We start from the raw sequence: 21818 nt of genomic DNA on the forward strand, positions 1-21818 counted from the left end.
TTTGTTCATTTGGCCATAACTTGAGATAGGCAGGTCCAAATGACCTAAAGTTTTACCAGTGGAAAGCTGAGATATATACCTAAAACTTTCATGCAGAACACAAACCCAAATTATGCCCTTAACCAAGTCATTTAGTCACCCAAAGTTGGTGACCTAAAGCGCAGATCAGAATTTGCCTGCGAATGCAGGTTAAGTCCAATCCGGCAGCCATGATTCAAATAGCTATAACTTGAGCTAAAAAACTCTAATTGGAGTGATTCAAAGAGGAGAATAAATTTAAAACAATAGGGAACATTTTTTGTGAAGAAAATTTTGCCAAATTCTAACAGTAAAATGACCAATGGAACAGTGTAACATAAGACACTCAAAACTGAAAATTTACAAATTTGCCTAAAAGACTTAGAATTTGAGTAAACAACCAAAACCAAAAAATTTAGTAACCAAAATGTGGTGTGAGTGATGTTGGAATTCCTATACCTATTAAGCTTTAGAAAGTCAACAAATTGACTTGAATAGTATCGTGAATAGTAACCCCGAAACACAAATTTTAAAGAACGTCAAGTTTAGTATATTAAAGCTAGGTATAAGTGAATTTGAATTTATTTTTGGATTAATGATGAGTTATGATACTGAAACACTGTGACACTGTGTGTTTCAGTGGAAAAGAACACTGTGAAAGAACCCGAGGGATCGAGTCAAGGCCAAGAGGCAACTCGCTTAAGGTTTGTGCACAACATCAAAATGCTTTAAAATTCATTTACAAAGTGCATGAAATGTGTATTATGCTTTTGCTTTGAATTGTTAAAAGTTTATTTGTGTATCTTTGAAATGGCAATAAATATTTAGTAAATTGTTAAGATAAGTTTTGAAACCACAGTGTCATGACCATATATTGGAACACCTCACTAGCATGACTAGTGGGGGAAATCAGTTTTGAATTTTGATTCCTTCTCTGGCTGAAGTGTTGAGGTGTGTGCCAGTAGAAGCAGAAAAAGAATGGGTTCCCATATATTTGAGCTAGCTAGCCTTGTGTTGTGACTTCTCCTTAGCCTCTGGCTATTGAGATTATATTTGTTTCGAATGGCATGATATAACTGTGTGTTTTTATGAAATGTGTTTTGAGACTTTTGAAATAAAATTGCTTGGATTAAAATTTTATAAGCCATGTTTTGAATGTATTGATCATGTTCAATTTAATTTTTGAATAAATATGTTTTAAATTCCGCATAAAGATTATTTTAGTATATTGTGTGCCACTGAGTCCTAGTACTTAGCGATAGTTGTTATTACTGTCGCAGATATAGAGACTAAAAGAGCAGCAGAGTGAGCTGCTGAGGACAGAGGAGCTACCTACTCTGAAGTCTATCGGGTATATTTTATACCCTGACTGTAAAAATTTATTTTGATGTATGTAATGTATGTAAAGATATGGACATGTAAAACTGGTCTTAAGCAATTTGTATAAAGTTTGTAATAAATTTTAGTTTGGATTTTTTCTAATGTAAATTTTTAGTATGATGTATATAAATTGTTTTACATTTAATTACATATGAATGGAAGTATTTTGTTTTAATTTAAATGAAATTAATTAATAATATTTTGGATGATATTTGAATTGGAAATTGTGGATTTGAATTTCTGGAAATTGATAAGTAATGTTGAAATTGATTGGGATGGTTGTGAAATTGAAGAAGTTCTTGAGACAAATTATTAGAAGTGCTTTTTACAGGAATTTGAAGAACTGTTTTCTCAAAATACAGACAGCACTCTGCCGAAATTTCTATAAAATTTGCGGAAAAATAAAATGGCACAAAAATTTTACTAGTTTTAAAACTTTGAATAAATGATTTTAATATCTATTTAGAAATGCTCACCACTTATAAAAGTAAGAATCTTGTTTTAAAATTCCTTGTAGGGTACTTAATGAGTTATCGGTAGGTGAAGTTCAGTAGTTCATTAGGTATTCTATGGGATCATGTTATGCCTTACAGAGGGGTAAGGTGTGACAATCCCTTCACAAATCTCCTGTAGTATCCAACTAACCCCAAAAAGCTTCTGACTTCTGTTACATTTCTGGGAGGCTTCCATTCAACTATTTCTTCAATCTTCTTTGGGTCCACCCTAATCCCATCTGCTAACACAATTTATCCAAGGAAGGATATCTCATCCAACCAGAAGTCACACTTGGACAACTTGGTATACAATTGCTTTTCTCACAGTGTCTGTAGTACTACTCTCAGGTGTTCATCATGCTCTTCCTGGTTCCTAGAATACACCACAATATCATCTATAAAGACCACAATAAACCGATCCAAGTAGGGATGAAAGGTGTAGTTCATTAGGTCCATAAAAACTACTGGTGCATTTGTCAGCCCAAATGGCATCACTAGAAACTCATAGTGTCCATCTTTGGATCTGAAGCGATCTTAGGAACATCATGCGCCGGTCTCAACTAGTGATAGCCTGATCTGAGATCTATCTTGGAGAATACTCCAGCTCCCCTCAACTAATCAAACAGGTCATTTACCCTAGGTAAAGGGTATTTGTTTTTCACAGTCACGTTATTTAGCTGTCCGTAGTCTATACATAGCCGAAGGGTACCATCCTTCTTCTTCACAAATATCACTGGTACTCCTCAGGGTGACACACTAGAGCGTATAAAACCCTTATCTAGTAGCTCCTGTAACTGAACTTTTAACTCTCTCAATTCAGTGGGTTCCATCCTATATGGAATAATGGAGATTGGTGCAGTACCCGGCATAACCTCTATGGTAAACTCCACTTCTCTATCAAGTGGCAAGCCCAGTAACTCTTCTGGAAATACATCTGAAAATTCACATACTGTGGGGATCTCCTATATGCTTGGGCTAGTCTTCCTGGTGTCAACCACATGTGCTAAGAAAGCCTCATAGCCCTTTCTTATCATTCTTCTGGCTGCTGTGGCTGATATGATAGTAGAAAGACAACCCGCTCCTTCACCCACAACTGTAATCTCATCCCCTTCTGCTATTTGTAGTGACATCCTCTTTAGCTGACAATCTACCATCGCCTGATGACGTGATAGCCAATCCATACCCAATATCACATCGAACTCATGGAATGATAACTCAATCAAGTCAGCTGGAAACTCATAACCCTGTATCCTCAGAGGATAACCCTTGTAGACCTTTTTCACTATGACATTATGGCCTAGAGGGTTTGTGACTTGTATGTCCTCCTATAACTCCTCTATTTGTACCCCTCTACCAATAGGTGGGGTAATGCACACATAAAAATGTGTGGAGCCAGGATCAATCAATGCATATATAGATAGATCATAAAGGAAGAAAGTACCCCTTATGACATCAGCTAGCTCTAGCTCATCTCGAGCTCTCATAGCATAGGCACGAGGTGCTATCCTTGTCTCTTGCCTCTGAATTGTCTCTGTAGTAGGTCTCTATGATGTACCAGATGTATCAGGCCTTGCAGGTCTTCTACCCCTCTGTGCTGCTGGGGCAAACCTCTCCATCTGGGGTGGAGCAGTGGGAACACTAGCATTCCTCTGTGGACAATGCTTCAGGAAGTGATTCGTAGACCCACATCTGAAGCATCCACCCGTCAACAGTCTGCACTCTCCTCTGTGGGGTCTGCCACAATGTGTACAAGCTAGAGGTGGGGCTGATCCCCGTATAGCTGAACCCGGAGAACTACCCATTGATGCACCAGACTGCCCTCCTCCTATCCTTGGGGCAAATCGGGATCTCTGCTTCTTACCTCGACCTTAAGTCTGACCCTGAGACTCCTTGGACCTCTTACTACCTGTGTCTGCTGAACCGGACTGACCAGATCCAGAACCCCTCTTGCGTTGCCTATCCTTTCTAGACTACTCTTCATTTCTGACTTTCTCCACATCAAGGGCTGATGCTACCAACAGAGAGAAATCAGTGAAGTGTTGATATGTCACTGTCAGCCTGATGTTATCATTCAATCTGTCACACCTTATCCCTATATAAGGCATAACATAATCCCGTAGTATACCTAATTAATTACCGAACTTCACCTACCGATAATCCATTAAATACACTACAAGAAATTTTAAAACAATTTTCTTACTTTTTGAAGGTAATGAGCATTTTTAGAGGGTAATAAAACGTTTAGTTAAAGTTTCAAAGTTAGGTAAAAATTTTGACCATTTGGATTTTTTCATAAATTTTGTAAAAATTTCGGTAGAGTGCTGGCTGTAATTGAGAAAAATTAAAAAAATTTAGACCTATAGAAAAGCACTTCTAAAGGTTTTTCAATCACACCCCAACCTCCAAATATCTCAAACCAACATCACTAGCAACAATTCAATTCAAAATCCACAATTTCAAACCAAAAATTGTCATCTCAAAACATTTCATAAATTCATGCACATTGTATTCAAAATAAATAATTTGCATTCACAATTTAATTTACAGACATAAAAATCCAAAAGATAATATTATTACAATTTACTGTACAACTGCTCAATTTTATATTAATACATATGACACTAAACTATTTACATCAAAATAAACTACAAGGGTATCAACAAATACCTGTACAAAAATCTCTAAACTGTACTCCTCTCTTACTGTAGCAGCTCACTCTGTTGCTATGCCCTTTTCCCTATCTACGACAGCAAAGGAAGCTATCGCTGAGTATAAATTTACTTAGTAGTACACAATAAAATTTAAAATACTGTAAATAAAACATGCCTTAACAAATCATAATTCAAACATTTTACAATTATGTTTCACAATTTCAAATCATATTTTAAATATTTCACAATTTCCAAAGCTCATTATAACACAAATTTAGTCAAGCAAAGTTAATAAACACAGTGTTGCCAATCAATAACACAACTTAGGCCATGACACAAAATTTTCGATCATGCCATGTTACACACCTCAACAAGATAAAGTCACCATACTAATCGAAATCAATGAGGGAGGTGGCTAGCTAGCTAATAAGTACTCATCTAAACTCACCTCAGACTGGCAAGCCAGAGAGGGAGGAAAATGATTAAATATCAAACTCAACCCCACAAGTGGAGGAGGAACATAGTAAGGGACTGTCATGCCAAGTGTAAATCAAAAATAATTTCAAATCACAACATTTAAATATTTCATACAAACCACAAATCACATTTTATCTCAAAATTTTCATTTACAAAGTAAGCAACACAATAATTTCTAAAGCCAAAACAATTAAAAACTATTCATATTACATACTAAATCAAATTTTAATAAGAAATACTTAAATAAGTTTATTGTGCACAAACCTCGTAATTAGTCTTTCCTTATTTCACTCCTGTCGATTCCTTTCCTCGGAAGGCCCTTTTTCCACTAAAGCTCACAATTAAGAAGTTTCAATATTTATTCAAATTATGTTTAACCATAATTTTAGCAATTGAAATTTGCATTTAAACTTTACTTATATAGTCCCATAAATTGAATTCTTTGTGTTCTTAATTATGGTAGTTACTATTTATTTGACTATTGGGTCAAAATGTTAACTTTTCCATACTAAATAGGTATACCAATTCTCATTACCCCCACATACCACATTTTGAGTGCCTAATTTGTTGGTTTAGGTTTTCATTTCAATTTTTAGGTCTCCTAAGAGAATTCTCAATTTTTCCAGTTTTGGTGCCCTGTTTTGCACTATTCCATTAGTTTGGTTACTGTGAGAATTTGGCTAAGTGTCATTCATTAAAGTTGTTCCTTATTGTCTTATATTTAATTCCCTTTTTGAATCACTTCATTTGGAGTTTTTTAGCCCAAGATATAGTCATTTGAATAGGGCTGGCCGGATTGGTATCTACCCAGCATTCTGGGCAGGTTTTTGGTTCTGACGATTTTGGGCAACCAACTTTGGGTGGCAAAATGACTTGGTTATTGGCAGAATTTGGGTTGGTGTTCTTCATGAAAGTTGTAGTGCTATGTCATAGCTTTACAATTCCACAAAAATCAGGTTATTTGGACTTTTCTAGCCCAAGTTATGGCTAAATGAATAAATACTGTTCATTTTGTCATTTTTGTACAGTGGCAGTGCACATTACCCGGATTCGACCTAATTGTTCACTATCTAAATGTCATTTTCTGGGCATGGTTTCTAAATGAAAATTGTGTATTTATGTGTCTAATTTCATTCTCAATTGGCTTCACACCAATTGGATTGGTAAAATTTTATTTTTGGTCCTTGAAAGGGACCTAGATCAGGCTGTCTAGAATTGGACCCCTACCTATCCGAATTTGGTTTTACTTCCACTCATTCAACACATAACAATTGGTCCCAATTGACCATTTCTAACCTCAATTGAGGTCATTTGCATCAATTGACCATTTCCTATAATTTTTCTCCTAATTTAAGAGGCTCAAGAACCCTAATTTTAAAACTCCTTCAATTAGTGCAATTAAAGTGTCTAAACATGGTTTACATACTTAATTAAGCTTAATTGTATCTTTAATTGCACCCAAATAAGTCAAACACTACTCCCCTTAATGTTGACCGAAGTCCCCCAATTAGTCCACACAAATTTATTTTATTTCCATTTTCCATAATTTCTAAGTTATTTAAACTATAAACACATAAATTTAACTAAAAATTACAAGTTTAATTCACTAACGTCACTTTGAAGTTCCAGTTCTTCAATTCACTCCCTTTCTTCCTTTCTTTTCTTCTTCAAGCTTCTTTTCAACACTCAAATATAAGATTTAACTAAAGAAATTAGGGTAATTATGGTGGAATTTAGGGTTTAGAAAGCTAAATAAGCTTTCATGGTGGAAAATTAGAGAGAGGGACATGAGAGAGAGTGGTGCCAACAAGGAATGAAGATGAAGACCCCAAATTAATTTCTTTTATTTGTTATTTTGTATATTTATCTCTAATATTGACTTGGTCAAATTAGTAAATAAAAAGGGAAATTAATTATGAGGTCATGTAGGTGATGTCACCATTATGTAATAATCCTTTTTCTTTTCTTTTTATTTTCCTTTCTTTTTCTTCACTTCTTTAATTTAATTATATATTTTAAAATTTTCATTTCTAAGATTTTATTGGACAGTTAGGTCAGGAGTCAACTCTAGGGGTGAATTGACCAATTTGCCTCTCGCCAGATTCATCCAGTTTGCAAGTAATCCAGTATTTGTTCCGGCGTTCTGACTTAATTATTTGACCTATTTATCAGCTCTTTTCTATAATTTTCTCTTTTCCACTAGATTCGCAATAGTCTTTAGAATCACGGCGTCACAATTTCCTATTCAAAATTAGGGTTAGGACTGACCTCACAGTCACTTCCCAAAAAGGTCACCCATCGCTGTGACCCTCGGCTCATTTAACTTTTTATGCTTTGTATTTCTTACTTAGACTTAACTATCTGATAATTACTATTTATTTTCATTCAGGGTTTTTCTAGATGTCTTAAACATAATTCTAATCTTCTTAATTATCCAGATCGACACCAGTCACCGGAACAGTAAATTACACATAGCTATGCATATAGGGGCGTTACATAGTCCGTCTCAAACCTTCTGCACTTATCAGTTTCTATGGGCACCAATTCCAATGCATATCCACTAAGCCTTACGAATTCCCACTCATATTCGAAGACTGTAAACTGCCTCTGTCTCAGTGCCAGGAATTCTCTTCTTCTGGCCTCCAAGTACATATGACTGATGTATTTCTTTCTGAATTTAGCCAGGAAGAACTCCCAAGTGATCTATGTGATAGTAGTATGCCCTAGAGCATATTATTTAGTATGTATCTTGTACATATTTTATTAATAAATGGCATTTCCACTTTTCTGTTTATATAATATATTTATGTGTAATAGAAAAGGTCCATTGATATTTTGTTAGAAATATTATTCTTAAGTTGTTAAGAATATGAGTGACAATATTTCTAGCACAAAGTATCATAAATAGGTTCTAGCAGGATACTTCATAATAAGGACATGACTTATCCATAAAGATTGTATTCATGTTTGTTCCCAAGTTATTTATATGAGATATAAATAAGATGGAATGGTGAGTCTCATGCCATATAACAAACATGATAGGCACTTATAAATGATAAGTAGGCCAAACCAGTGACACTTATGACAAGCACATGGAGTTTACTCTTGTCAATGTTTTGTCATAAATCATATCAGTGCATATAATCTTTAGAACTGAGATAGCACAGTTATCTTGTATATAGGTAGTTTGAGTTTGATCGCTTTCATACTTGTCTTGTGTATGGGTATATGGGCATGTGTTGGCTCCTACTAGTTATATATGGAGGTAGGTGTTGATCAAGATGGAATCTGTTCCTCTAAGTAAATAGAGATAAAATCCTATGTTCATTTAATTGTTCTTGATGTTTCACGTTCTGGCCAGACAGATAGATTTATTCGTAAAAGAGTTTCGATGAGAAAATATTTTAATCAAGAACTGGAATTAAAAGAGAACATAATATTCATAGCAAATGGAGTTTGACATAAACCATGACTCCAGCTTGAGTTGGGATTTTGTAACAGAGAGATTCTAGTGCATGGTAACATATGATTATAGGTTCATTTAAGGTAAACCTTATTACTAATTGGGTGGCCATGGCATGCTATGCTAGGTGTTAACCATGGTCTATGAGGTTCATAAAATGATTTAGAGAAATCATTTATGGTAAGAAAAAGTTCTAATGATATTAAGAGTTGATATCATGTCTCATTGCCAATCAGTGATGAGCCTAGTAAGTCACACACATACACAAGTTATCACCTATTTAAATATGATTTAATTAATTAATTAAAGAGTTTAATTGATTAATTAAATAGGTTTGGTTTGCAATTAGATTGCAAAGTCCCTAGCATGACTTGAAACCAAATCTAGATTATTGGATGTATAATATAATTTAAATTTATATTTAAAGTGTTTAAATATGAATTTAATTAATAAAAAATTAATTAATAGAGATTAATTAATTAATTTATATTTGATATAAATTAATTAGAAGAAGAAAATAATTATTTTGGGTTAAGAACTCAAAATTAAGACACAGGGGTATTTTGGTCATTTTGCAGTTTGACACGTGGCACCATGAGATGGTGACACATGGCATAACACATAAGCTTGCCAAATGTTTTTTTTTAATCATGTAAGATGATTAAAATCAAGATTAAATATAGGTTTGACACTTGGCACAATGTGATTGAGTCACTTAAACCTAGAGCTAATCAAAGGGTGACATGTGGCAAGGGTTTAATGTGTTAACCTAGCTATTTAAGTGTTGTTATGAGAAAATAAAACACAACCAGCAGTCACACTCCTTTGTCACGCCACTTTGAGGGTTTTTATCTCTTCTTCTTCATCTCTTATTAATTTAAAGAGATTAGCCATCAATCTCTTGAATTAAGAACACTAGAAATTGTTTCTAGTGTCCTGTTTACATCTTTAATCTCTTAAAAGGCAGAACTTGATTTTCTAATTAATAGAAAAAGCTTTAGAAGCTATTCAAGGGCTGCCATAGGTGTTCTTGGTGTGGACAAGCTAGAGGGACAACATTTGATGTCCTAAAGATGAATCTCAAAGGCGCAGACACGCTGTAGTGCATCAAGAGGTTAGTGTAATCGTTCTTGATTTAATCTAGGGTTCTAAAATTAATCTGATTAATTTTAAAATCTTAAATGGCAAATACAGATCCAAAAACATATTAAAAGAGTTTTAATATGTTGTTTATCATTGAAATCAAATAGATAAAAATAAATCTTGCATGATGCATGTGACCCTAGGTGAAAATTTTTGAATTCAATGGTATAAACTTGTGTTTTTCACGTTTCCGTTCCTTCACTATGCAGGCTGTACCACTCTAGATACTGTCACCCACCATCTATATGCATCCTCCTATAGTAGCAACAGAGCACACTCCAACTGCTGCTTTGGGGTATAGTGCAACTACTGCAATACCCTCTCTGTCCTCTCCAGCCAATACTCTGCTTCGGTTGGATCATCCTCCTTCTTACCCCTGAAGTCAACTGCCCCATACTTTCGTAGTTTCTCTAGTGAGGATCTGTGTACAGGTTGTGACTGTTGGGTGGTAGGCTATGCAGTGGTGATGGTGGTGGTGGTGGCTGTGGCTGTTGAGGTAGAGGTGGCTGTGGCTGTGGGATGGCTCTGGTGACCTGACGGAGCAACTGAGTCATCTGTTCTAGGAAGGCCTGCTGTGCTCTCCCTGCAGTACCACGGGATAACTCAGCTCTACTGCTTCGCTCCCAACTAGGAGCAGGTGTGGGTGCGTGACTCTATTTAAAGGCCCATGTATATAATGCACTATATCTATTTCTAACTATCTAGGTTTAGGACCGCCTAAACCAGGCTCTGATACCACTAAATGTGACGCCCCTTACCCATCTACTGTATAGCCGAGCAAGAAGTGCCACATTCGGTGCCGGAGTACCCTATCTTGTCTTATCATGTCCATTGTAACTTTTTAGTGTCATTTAAAAACAGGTAGTTCATGTGTATAATTTCTTTTTTTTATAACTTATTTCTATGGAGACCTGGACAGAACCTCCTTTGTTTTATTAGCATTTGGTGGGTTCCACTAAGCACCTATTTAAGCACCTGTTAACATGTCCATATTCATTTCACACATTTCCATATCATATTCTCTTTTATCATATCATTCACAATTATTTATGAGATCTCAAAAGTATCATCTATTGCATTCATATGGATATTCATAGATAATAACTTATAAGTTTCCATTACAATCTCAAAGTTTAATTACAAGTCCAAAATGAAATACATCATAAACTAGTAATTACATCATGATTAGACATAATGAACCAAAATACTAGTCTATACATGGGCCCTACTAAAATATAAAAGACTGGTGAGGTGACTCTGGATTGTGGCAAATCTAGTCGAAGCTCTGTCCGAACACTACTGTGGCGGCTATTGTGGCGGCTGCTGATCTCCAGTACCAATGCGATAGAAAACCAACGCGCTAAGCATAACGCTTAGTGGTGCATAATTTATAATAACAATAACTAAATAATTTAAATAATAATTCTATATATGGAAAATTTCATAATTTCTAGGTATTTTACATTTTTATTTCACTTTGAAAACAATTTAAATTATCGGGATCTTTTCTGTTTACTTATTGTATATTCAGTCTTAATTAATTATTACCAGTGCCCAAGAAACCTATAATAAATTATCAAAGGTGGATATACGGGAGTATACTAGTTAGACAATCATATGTCTATCCAGTATACATCTGTCAGGCACGAGGCCAGCTATCAGGCACAAGGCCAGCTGTCAGGCTTTTAAAGCTAGAAATCAAGTTAGGCACAATGGCCAGTAAGTAGGCATATAGCTTGTAGAACAATAATACCAGACATATATTATCAGTTTATGATTTTCTTGGTAGGCAGTACTGCTATCTGTAGTCCCTAATTGGTATACCAATCGATCCAAACTAAATAAATAAGTCTATGTATACTATGGGCAATTACACCTTATTAAATATTTATTTGAATGTTAATATCACTTTATAGTGGGAAAATAGGTCCCACATACCTCTTTCATGTGGTTTAGTGTTTAATAGCTTGTTAGGGTTAAATTCCCTACCATAAGATAATTGATCTCATGGACCTTTCTTTAGTTTCAATTTTTGTGTCTTACTTTTTTCCTATCCATATAATCAGTTTGTAGCCATTGTTTTGCCACACTTCCTTCATGGAAGTTGTTCCTCTATGTCTTATCTTTATTTTCTCTTTTGAATCATCTCAATTTGACTTTTAGAACTCAAGTTATGGTCAGATAACCATAACTGACTCATTTCTAGATTCTGGTTCCTTAACTAGGCAACTTTTAGACTTAAAATTTACCTAATTAATGGAACATGTTGCAGTCACTTTTAGGCAGGGTGATCTTCATAAAAATTGTTACCCTATGTCTTATGATCATTGAGAAATTTGTATCACAATTTTTCAAGTTTTGTAGAATTATTTACGGCTAATTAACTAACCTGGGCTCATTGTACCCTATGCCAACAGGGGTTCAGTTCAAGACAGTGACTACAGGTCACTTTTTGAGATTCTTAAATTCATAATTTGGGGAATTTTCCTAAAAAAAAGTTGTAGCCCTATTTCTCAAGTTTCTAGAAAGGTATGGCTCATCTCAATTGGATTTTTCTAGTGGGAGTTATGACTAAAAGACTATCCTGAGGTCAAGTGAAGTTTGGTCAAATTCTAGGTTTTACTGTAATGAATTATTCTAACTATTTAACCTAGTTCTCTTAATTTCTGGGTTTTGGTCAAAATACCAATTTTGTAGGTCTATGTCTTGTGGACATTTTGCCACTGGTCTCATTACATTTGAGATCTTTTAGACCAAGTTATGGCCATTTTGCCAAAACTGGTCGAGTGAGTTTATGTCCAGCAGTTTCTGGACAATCTAATTCTGGGAAGTTTTATGACCCAACTTGGGCCAGCAATTTGGTTTGGTTTTTGGCATTTCTGGGTTTAGTGGTCTTCATAAGGGAGTTATGACCAAATGAATATGTACTGTTCATTTGGTCATTTTTTGGGTTTTATGCAGGGTCATCCGGATTTGGGCAGTATTTAGGTCAAGATTTGGATAAAATTTGAGCATGGTTTCTTCATAGAAAATGGGCTATTTTGGGTCTAGTTTCACCTCCAATTGGTCTCATACCAATTGGAGTCACACACAATCAGTTATGGTTTAACAAACACACTGAACTTATTGAGTCCCAACCTACAGAAAAATGACACTCTCAAAATTCAATCTCCTTCATCTTCCTTACTTCAATTGACATGCATGACACTTCGATACGCAACAATCTCAACTCAATAGGTCAATTTCAAGCATTTACATAAAGTCCCCAAATCATGTACACAAACCCTAGTTTCAAAGTTTCAATTTGCACAAACACTACACAATCAAACTCCTAAACATATAAACTTATCAAACATTCTCATGGAACCCATTTTCATCATTTAAAATCATTAAACCCTAAAAGTTCCATGGCTGCCGAAATTCAAGTGTCTTTTTCGCTCTAGTTTTCTTTTTAATTTCATGTAACTTACACTTAGTTTAGCGTGATTTTTATGCTTAAAGAAGAGAATAGGAGTTTAGTGTACTAACCTCTTGATGACCCAACTTCAAACTTCCACTTTTCTTCTTCTTATGGGTATCTAAAGCTTCCTTATGGAGTGGGGAGTATTTTTAATAAAAAGAGTTTAAGGATTTGGGAGGGAAAAGCTTAGGGAATCAAACTTCAAGAAGGAAGAAAATGGAGGGAGAGAGAGCTTCCATGCGGACCAGTTCAAGGAGAGAGAAGGAGTGGAGGAAAAAGATGATGGTTGGTGGGGGTTTGTCTCTGGTGCCTATTTATATTTTTATTTTTGTGCATTTTAAATTTTTAAAATGTCATTAGCTTTTCTTTTCTTTTCTTTTCTTTTCTTTTCTCATTTTCCTAATTTATTTCATAAATTTTAATTTATGTTAATTATTTTATTTTCTAAATTTTAATTTTACATTTAGGTCAAAATTCACTTTTGGGGTGGAATGACCAAAATGCCCTTTATAGTGCATATCGGATTATTTTTATTATTTTATACCAATTAATAAATTTTTAAAATTTTTATTTTATTTTCTCTAAATTTTTCCTATATTTTCTTAACATTTATTCTATCAATTTATGCCTCTCACTATACTTTAAGTGTAATTTCAAAAATTCTGACTATCCGAATAGATATTAGTCATCGAAACAATAAAATATACATACTAATGTTACAGACGTTATTCTGCTTCTAACAATTTCAGGGCTCACCATCCTGAGACTCATCCTCATCCTTACACAGCAAAACTCTACAAAATACCCAATCCTCTAACCATAGAGAAACACGAATACAGAAACAGAGAACCATAGTCATGAAACTCATTACATGCACCATAGAAGCCCTCACGATAAACCCATAATAGCATTCAACTAAAATAATCCAAAAGTATTTACAGCCCCACCTGTCGGTGAGGAGGGAAACTCACGTTCATGCAAGGAAGGAGAACCATCCCTTGCTTGGAAAGATCAAGGGACAATCCACTAACTCAACAAATAAGAAAACCTGTATCTCGAAAGTCAAAATCAAACACTAAGAGATTTTTCTCTCTTTATAAAATTAGAGAGAGCATAATTAATTCGATTTTTAATTTTTTTTAATTTTATTTAATTTAGTTTAATTTATAAAAAAATTTATTTTATTCTAATTTTAATTTAAGTCACATTCAAAAGTATATAAAAATCAAGAAATTAATGAGGATTTTTTATTCTTATTATAAGAAACAATGTATGTATCTTTTTTTTTTTTTACCTTATTGTAAGGAATAATGTATGTGAGAGTAAAATTAGTGACATAGCATACATGTGAAGGTAACGCCAAAAAAGATAATAAAAGACCCACGTGCTAGTGTTGTCTCTATCGATTGTGAATTTCTGACAATTGGAGAATTCACAGGTTCTGATGTGTTGTCTGTCTGCTTGTCTTTGATGGCTGCTCTGCTTCTTTTACCATTTCATGCAAACAAATAGTCTGCCGGATATTCAATTTAATGATTTTTTTTTAATTAATTCATTTTTTATATTTATAATTAACTCTCTTTATATAAATTATTCTTTTACGTAAACTGAAAGCCATTGCTATTAGAATTTGGAATTTTTGTTTTATGTACTCTCTTTATAATAATTATGCACTTTTAAGTTTTGTTAATTCTCAATTTATTTGTTATTTTAACTTACTTTATTAACATTTTCTTAAAATTTATACATTCCACGCTAACATTTCAATAGCCATAACTATTAGAATTTAAAATTTTTCTTACGTTAGTTCACTATACATCCAATTCATAAGTTATATAATAAAATTTTTTATATAATAAAATTTATCTTCTAAATATATAGATCTCATATGATTATATATTTAATTAATAAGTTTAGATAATTATTTCTCTAAAATTTGAATATAAAAATAAATATGAAAAAAATCAGATAATTTAAAAGTTAGAATTGCTAAAATTAAATTTTTTGATAGAATTATAAAAAGCACCTAAATTCATAATTTTTTTTTCTCTGTAATTAGGCCTTCATATTGTATATATGTATTGATTCTTTTATATACTAAAAACAATGTTACAAAGACCATTTTGAATAAAATATAAACTTTTTGAAACTGAATTCTCATTATTAAAAAAAGTGCCTAAAAATTTTTGAAAGCATTTTTGCACCCAAAATTTTGGATTGTAATAGATAGCTTCATTTGTTAGTGACTTTCCACCAAATTTGCATAATGATTCATGTCATGACATCTTAACACGCGTAAAAATGCATTATCCACATCTATAATAAATTATCTAAAAAAAAAAAATCGTCTATACACTTCTTGGGAAGCTTAGCTTATTCCATTTTAATTTTTTTTATCTAATTTAGTTAATAAATTTCAATTTAACTTAAAAATAAAAAAAAATTAAGAAATTAAATTTCTTAATTTTTAGACTTAATTCAAGAAATCGATAAATTTAACTAGAAAAAGTAAGAAATTAAATTTTTATTTTTTTATTTCAATTAAGAAATTTAACTTATAAATTTTAATATTTAAACTAAATTGAATATAAATTAAAAATTTTGAATTAATTTAAATAAAAAATTAAAAATAACTAAATTAAATTTTTCTATTAAGCACAGGATAAAATTGAATATTTTGCCCATTTTAAATTTGATTAAATTTTAGAATGACATTGTGGTTTGGTTAAAACTAGGGATTGATTCTTACTTTTTGAAAATGAAACAATTTTATTCTTCAATGATTCCTTCAACAAAAACATCCTTTCTGACTAAAGTCAGCAAATTAAATGTTAATAAAAAAAATTAGCTTAATAATGAAAAAATACAAAATTTTGCATGAATTTATAACTATAGTCAATTTATTAAATTTTTTATTATAATTTAATAATTATGATTTATTGTAATTGCAATCAAAGGGCTAAATCGAATTTAAGAAAGTTAATAATAAATTATAATATAATATCTGAAGTTTTATTTGGTTAACAAAATAATTCATTGATTTAAACTTGGTATATATTTAAAATGAAAATATATTTTATATTTATTAAATGTAATAAATAAATAATTTTATTTATTATATTAAATATATTTATTATCTAAAACGTATTATATATTTATTTTTAATTGAGATTTTAGAATAAAAAATCATTTTTATTTATTAAAATTAATTTAAATATTTTTTGAATTAAGTCAAACAAATTTATGTATAAAAAACAAAATGTAGATATAAATTGGTACCATTTTATAAACCAAATTTAAAAAAATATATAATTAAAAAGAATATATTCCACATCGCATATATTAAATAAAATATGTAAGTTAATTAGAGTAAATTATATATTATTTGTATGAACAAAAATCTTTAATTATAATTAATTTTTTTATTTCAATAAAAAATAAATTAATTATAAAACTAAAATATCAAAAAAAAAAACAACTATGCTGATTAATAATATTTTTATTTATATACTTTGCCCCATTAAATTTATAAATTTTGCCTTCATAATCCAATCAATCTTTTAAGTTACTTATTTATCATACATAGATTAAATGAAAATAATTATTTTAATCTTAGTTAGAATGCTACTAAAAATAGAAAATAAGTAGAATTACTAATTTAGATTAATATATTTATTATAAATATAATACATATTTTTGTTAGGTTAAATCTCATTAATAAAAATCCCAACCTTTATTTTAAAAAAAAATCTTTGGATATTATAAGACCTTTATATTTAATACATATTGGCTTTCTAATAAAAAAAATTTTCTCTAAAGAAAAATGCATTACTGTTAAATTTACTCTTACTTTAAAACTCAAACGATTATTACAAAGATAATGAATCACTTGTTAGAATTAAAAAATTAGAAATACAAAAGTTTATAAAATATATAAAAAATTATAATAGGTTTTATTAATTTTATTTTAATATTTTTCATATTTATTTTTTTTGTTTAATACATGTGCATGGTGCCTTTACTTAAAAATACTTATGTGTACTTAATACATATTACCCCACCGACTAATTTTCTGGATCCACCCCTTCCAAACACAACGAAACCTAAAACTCACTTTCTTGTTGTTCTAATTGAATTTTGGCTTTGATTGTGGAGATTTTCAATTTTAATTATGTTTCTTGAATTTTTTTTATTGGTGAACTTTATTCTCTCTCTGATTTATGGTTTTGTTGGATTGATTTTATGACTTTGTTATCTTGATTAGGAGATTTGATTCTTGCATTACACTAATATTGTTGCTGTGATTTTGGAAAGAGAGATAGCAGGGAGATGGAAAGAAATTTTTTTTTTTAAAGAAAAAAAAAAAAAAAGGAAAGAAGCGAGGGTTAGGGGTTGGAAGATAGAGAGAGAAAGAGAAAGAGAGAGAGCTGGGAGAGAGAGAACAAAATGAGTGGGACATTTTGGTCATTTTACATAAAGAGAGAGATAGGGGAAAGAGAACAAAATGAGAGAAATTTTGGTATTTTACATATTCATAATTGTAATTTTCCTTTAATTTGGATAGAAGGACATTTTTGTTAATGATATCCAAACCAAATCCAAATGATCAAATATTTTCATTTTCATACAATACGGATCAACCCATAGGGATCTGCAAATTTATAGTTTAATTTCAAATTGGGCCATATCAGAATTTTTTTTTTTTAAAATACCAATAATTTTTTTTTTTTTTTGGAAAGAGTAGATTTATGAGGTGAGTGATGAATATAACATTTAAATCTAAATATTTTGTATTTATTTAAATATAAAAGTGTTAACGATGTAAAATGTAAATATAATTTTTTTTTGTGTGTATTTCACTTACAATTTGAGTCTTTATTTATTTTTTATTACCCAAAGAATATCTAAAATGAAATAATTTATTTTTACATTTGTTTTTGGATATATAGATTTACTTGCTAAATGTTCGAGCTTTTGCATGTGGATTTATTAATTTTTTATTTTTAATATTTAAATTGTTGATATATTTATATTTATAATTAATATTATTCAAGACATATTTTTATGATGAATTAAAAATATATAAAATATTAAAAGAAATAATTATTAGTATAAACTTACATTAGTATCCCAAATAATTAAAAAATTATAAATAAAAAGCAAAATTAAATATAAAAAAATACTTTCATTTAAAAAATTGCAATCAATTCATTTTAAATATAATATTATCAATTAATAAATTTTATCATTTTTTGATTTCTAACATTTAAAGTTAATTGTAAAAATTTTGAGAGTTGAATATGTAATTAAATAATATTTTTAGAGTGCAATAGTATGAGATTATTTAAATAATATTATGTAATTTTACATTAATTATATGTAAATAGATTTAATGTAGGAAATATTTAAGGAGATAATGCTGTAATAATGATAGCAAAATTCTCTCCGAAAGTGAAGGCAAATTTGAGTTGGTAATAATGATATAAAATTCATAGTTATTATTTAATCAACATGAAATAAATTACAATAGTTTATTTTTTATAAAATGGTAACATATAATATTTTTACATAAATGAATTAAAATTTATAAAAAAAAAGTAATAACAAAATGTTTTAATAATGTATTTAATCACAAAGGTCTTAGTTTTTAAAAATTAAATTTTAAAGAAAATAATAACTTAAATAATAAAAAATAAAATAGTAATGTAAATAATAATAATGATAATTAAAAAAATAAAAAAATCAAATTAATAGTATAAAAGAGAGTTATACACTCATTCTCACTCATTCTTTGTGGAGGTGACATGTGACCAATAATATTTTTACATAAATAAATTTATAAAAAAAAGCAATATTAAAAATTTTTCAATAATGGATTCAATCACGAAGGCATTGATTTTTAAAAATCAAATTTAAAAAATAATAATAATTTAAAGCATAAAAATTAAGATAACAATATCAATAATAATACTAATTAAAAGAAAAATAAAAAAAAATCAAGTAATTAGCATAAAGAAAGTTATACGCTCATTCTTTATAGATAGTAATATATAGTGAATATTATTTTTATATAAATGAATTTATAAAAAAAAGGTAATATAAAAGAATATATTTAATCACAAAAGCCTTTCTAAAAATGAAATTTTAAAGAAAATAACGATTTAAACATAAAAATTAAGGTAGTAGTGCTAATATTTGATAATAATTGAAAGAAAAATAAAAAAGAATTAAATAATTAGTATACCAAAAGTTATATACTCATTTATGGAGAGTGACATATAGCAAACCATTTAATAATTAAAAAATAAATAAAAATTAAATAATTAGATTAAAAGAAAGTTATGCACTCGTTTATGGAAGGGACGTGTGGTAAATTTTTTGAGAAAAGTGCCATAGAGTAGCATCATGAAAGTATTTGCCTGTTTTATATATATACTAGCATAATGTTCATGTTGTGCATGAGTAATTTATATTTTTTATTTTTTAATTTAATTTTTAATTATATTTTAAATAAAATAAATTATTACTATTAAATTAATTTTAAATTAAAATTTATTTCTTATTTAATTTAATTTAAATAAATTTTTACCTATTATAATAATAAATTTTTAATAAATTTATGTATAATTAATTAAAATACCTATTTAATTATTTTCATACATATATTAGTAATAATTTTCATTATTATTTCGTTTAAAATGTAATAAAAGTGCTTTATTCAAAAAATAATTTAAATTTCATAAAATTTTTATATTTTATCTCATAATTTATATAAATTGATATTTATTTTTTATAAAATACAAAAAATCCATTAGATTAATGAAAAAATAATATTATTTTAAAAATATATAAATATAATAAATTGAATTATTTAATTTTAATAATAATAAAAATATATAACATTATTATTAAATCAAAATAATATTCTATTATATTATTTTTTAAAAATATTGTATCTAAGTGTAAATTGTTTTTAATTTGATATATTTTTTTGTAAAATAATTATTTAACAAAAATATTATCACTTATCATAAATTTATAATATAAAATAAATATATTTTACAAAAATTAAAATTTTAAAATATCGTCACTTTCTATCAATATAATAAATATTAAAAATATATACTATTTTTTAAAAGATAAATTTCATAATTTTAATACTGTGACTTTAATTTTTTTAATCATATTTATTTGTAGTTAAATTTTTAATGTAATCATATTTGTATTTTATTTTTAAAGTTCTACTTCTATATAAAAATATAGTTGAGAGATAATTTATACATAAAAGTATAGACATTTAATTAAAATTTAAAAATATTATGTTAAAAATTAATGATAATAAAATATGAATAACCAAAATATTACTAATAATTGCATTAGATATATAATTATAATAAAAATTAAATATTCAAAAGTTTAAGAAATATTAAATAAGAAATTTATACAAAAATTAATAATTAAATACATATTAATTAAATATATTCAAATAAATAAATTTTAAAAATGATAACTAATAATTTGAAAGAAATAATTAAAAAATAGCATAAATTCGAAAATATTTGAGAGCATTTAGGTAAAATAAAAATATTTGGTAAGAGAAGAATATTTGATGTGTTTCACATATCTCATATGACATCTATATATAGGCAAACAAATAAAAATTATTTAAATAAAAAAGTAATTTATAATTAAATATTATTTAATTGAAAAATAGTAATAAAAGTGTTCAACAGTAAAATATTTCCTATTTGCTTAGCAGTTTCAATTAAATGGCCATAATAATAATAATAATAATAATAATAATAATAAGAATAAGAATTAATTAATTTTAAGAAAATGAAATGTAACACCCCTGATTTTTTATATATTATTATTGGGCTTCGTGTAGGTATCCTCAATTCGCGGAAATTCGAGCCTGAATTTAGGAATGCACCGAAAGGTCTGGGAAAAGTCTCCGATGGATCGAGGTTTTGCTACTCCCACCATTGTCGGCATCCCGAGCGTTCAAATCGGAATCGGCAAAGGTAAACCCAACCTTGCTTTTTCGTAATTTTCTAGTGCTTAAATAGGATTAAAAATCCATAAAATATTCGTGGTAGCTTAGAAAATTACGATTCTTTTGCAATAGCTTAGTAATATTTCTAAGGACCGCGAGGCGAGTTTTATAATTTTTAGAGCTTATTTGAGCGCTTTTTGCAAAAATGATCAATTATAAGGACTAAATTGAAATTTTACATATTGTGATGAATGATTGATTTAATGGGCCCGAGGAGGCGTGACGGATTGAGTTGTGGATATGTGGATATAGAAGTGTGTTTTAAGCCCTTTGTTGGGTAGGTCCTAGGTATAGGGAGACTCTGCGATTTTCGCGCAATTAGGACGATTTGGTCTTTTTCCTTGTTTGTATGGAGTCAAATTTATTAAATGATTGTAATAAAATTGTCGTGTGAGCCGGATGACCTTCTTCTCTCTGCCCGCCTCGGTGACCACCAAAGTGCTGAGTAGAATATTAATTTTAATTGTAATTTCGATATTATTATATGTTCAGATGCCCATGCATCACTTATATGCATATATTTATGTAGTTAAACTCTAGGCACGATTTTTGATGCATTGATAAATGTTAAAGTGCCATGTATGTTGTTGTGGTAATTTGGAGCGGTGCGCGTGCGTTGGCGTGCGTGTGATGGTGTGGACTATGGATAGGACGGGTAGACACGGCTTGAGTTCTT

This window comes from Hevea brasiliensis, unplaced genomic scaffold (assembly GCF_030052815.1).
Source record: "Hevea brasiliensis isolate MT/VB/25A 57/8 unplaced genomic scaffold, ASM3005281v1 Scaf124, whole genome shotgun sequence".
In the NCBI taxonomy this organism is placed as follows: Eukaryota; Viridiplantae; Streptophyta; class Magnoliopsida; order Malpighiales; family Euphorbiaceae; genus Hevea; species Hevea brasiliensis.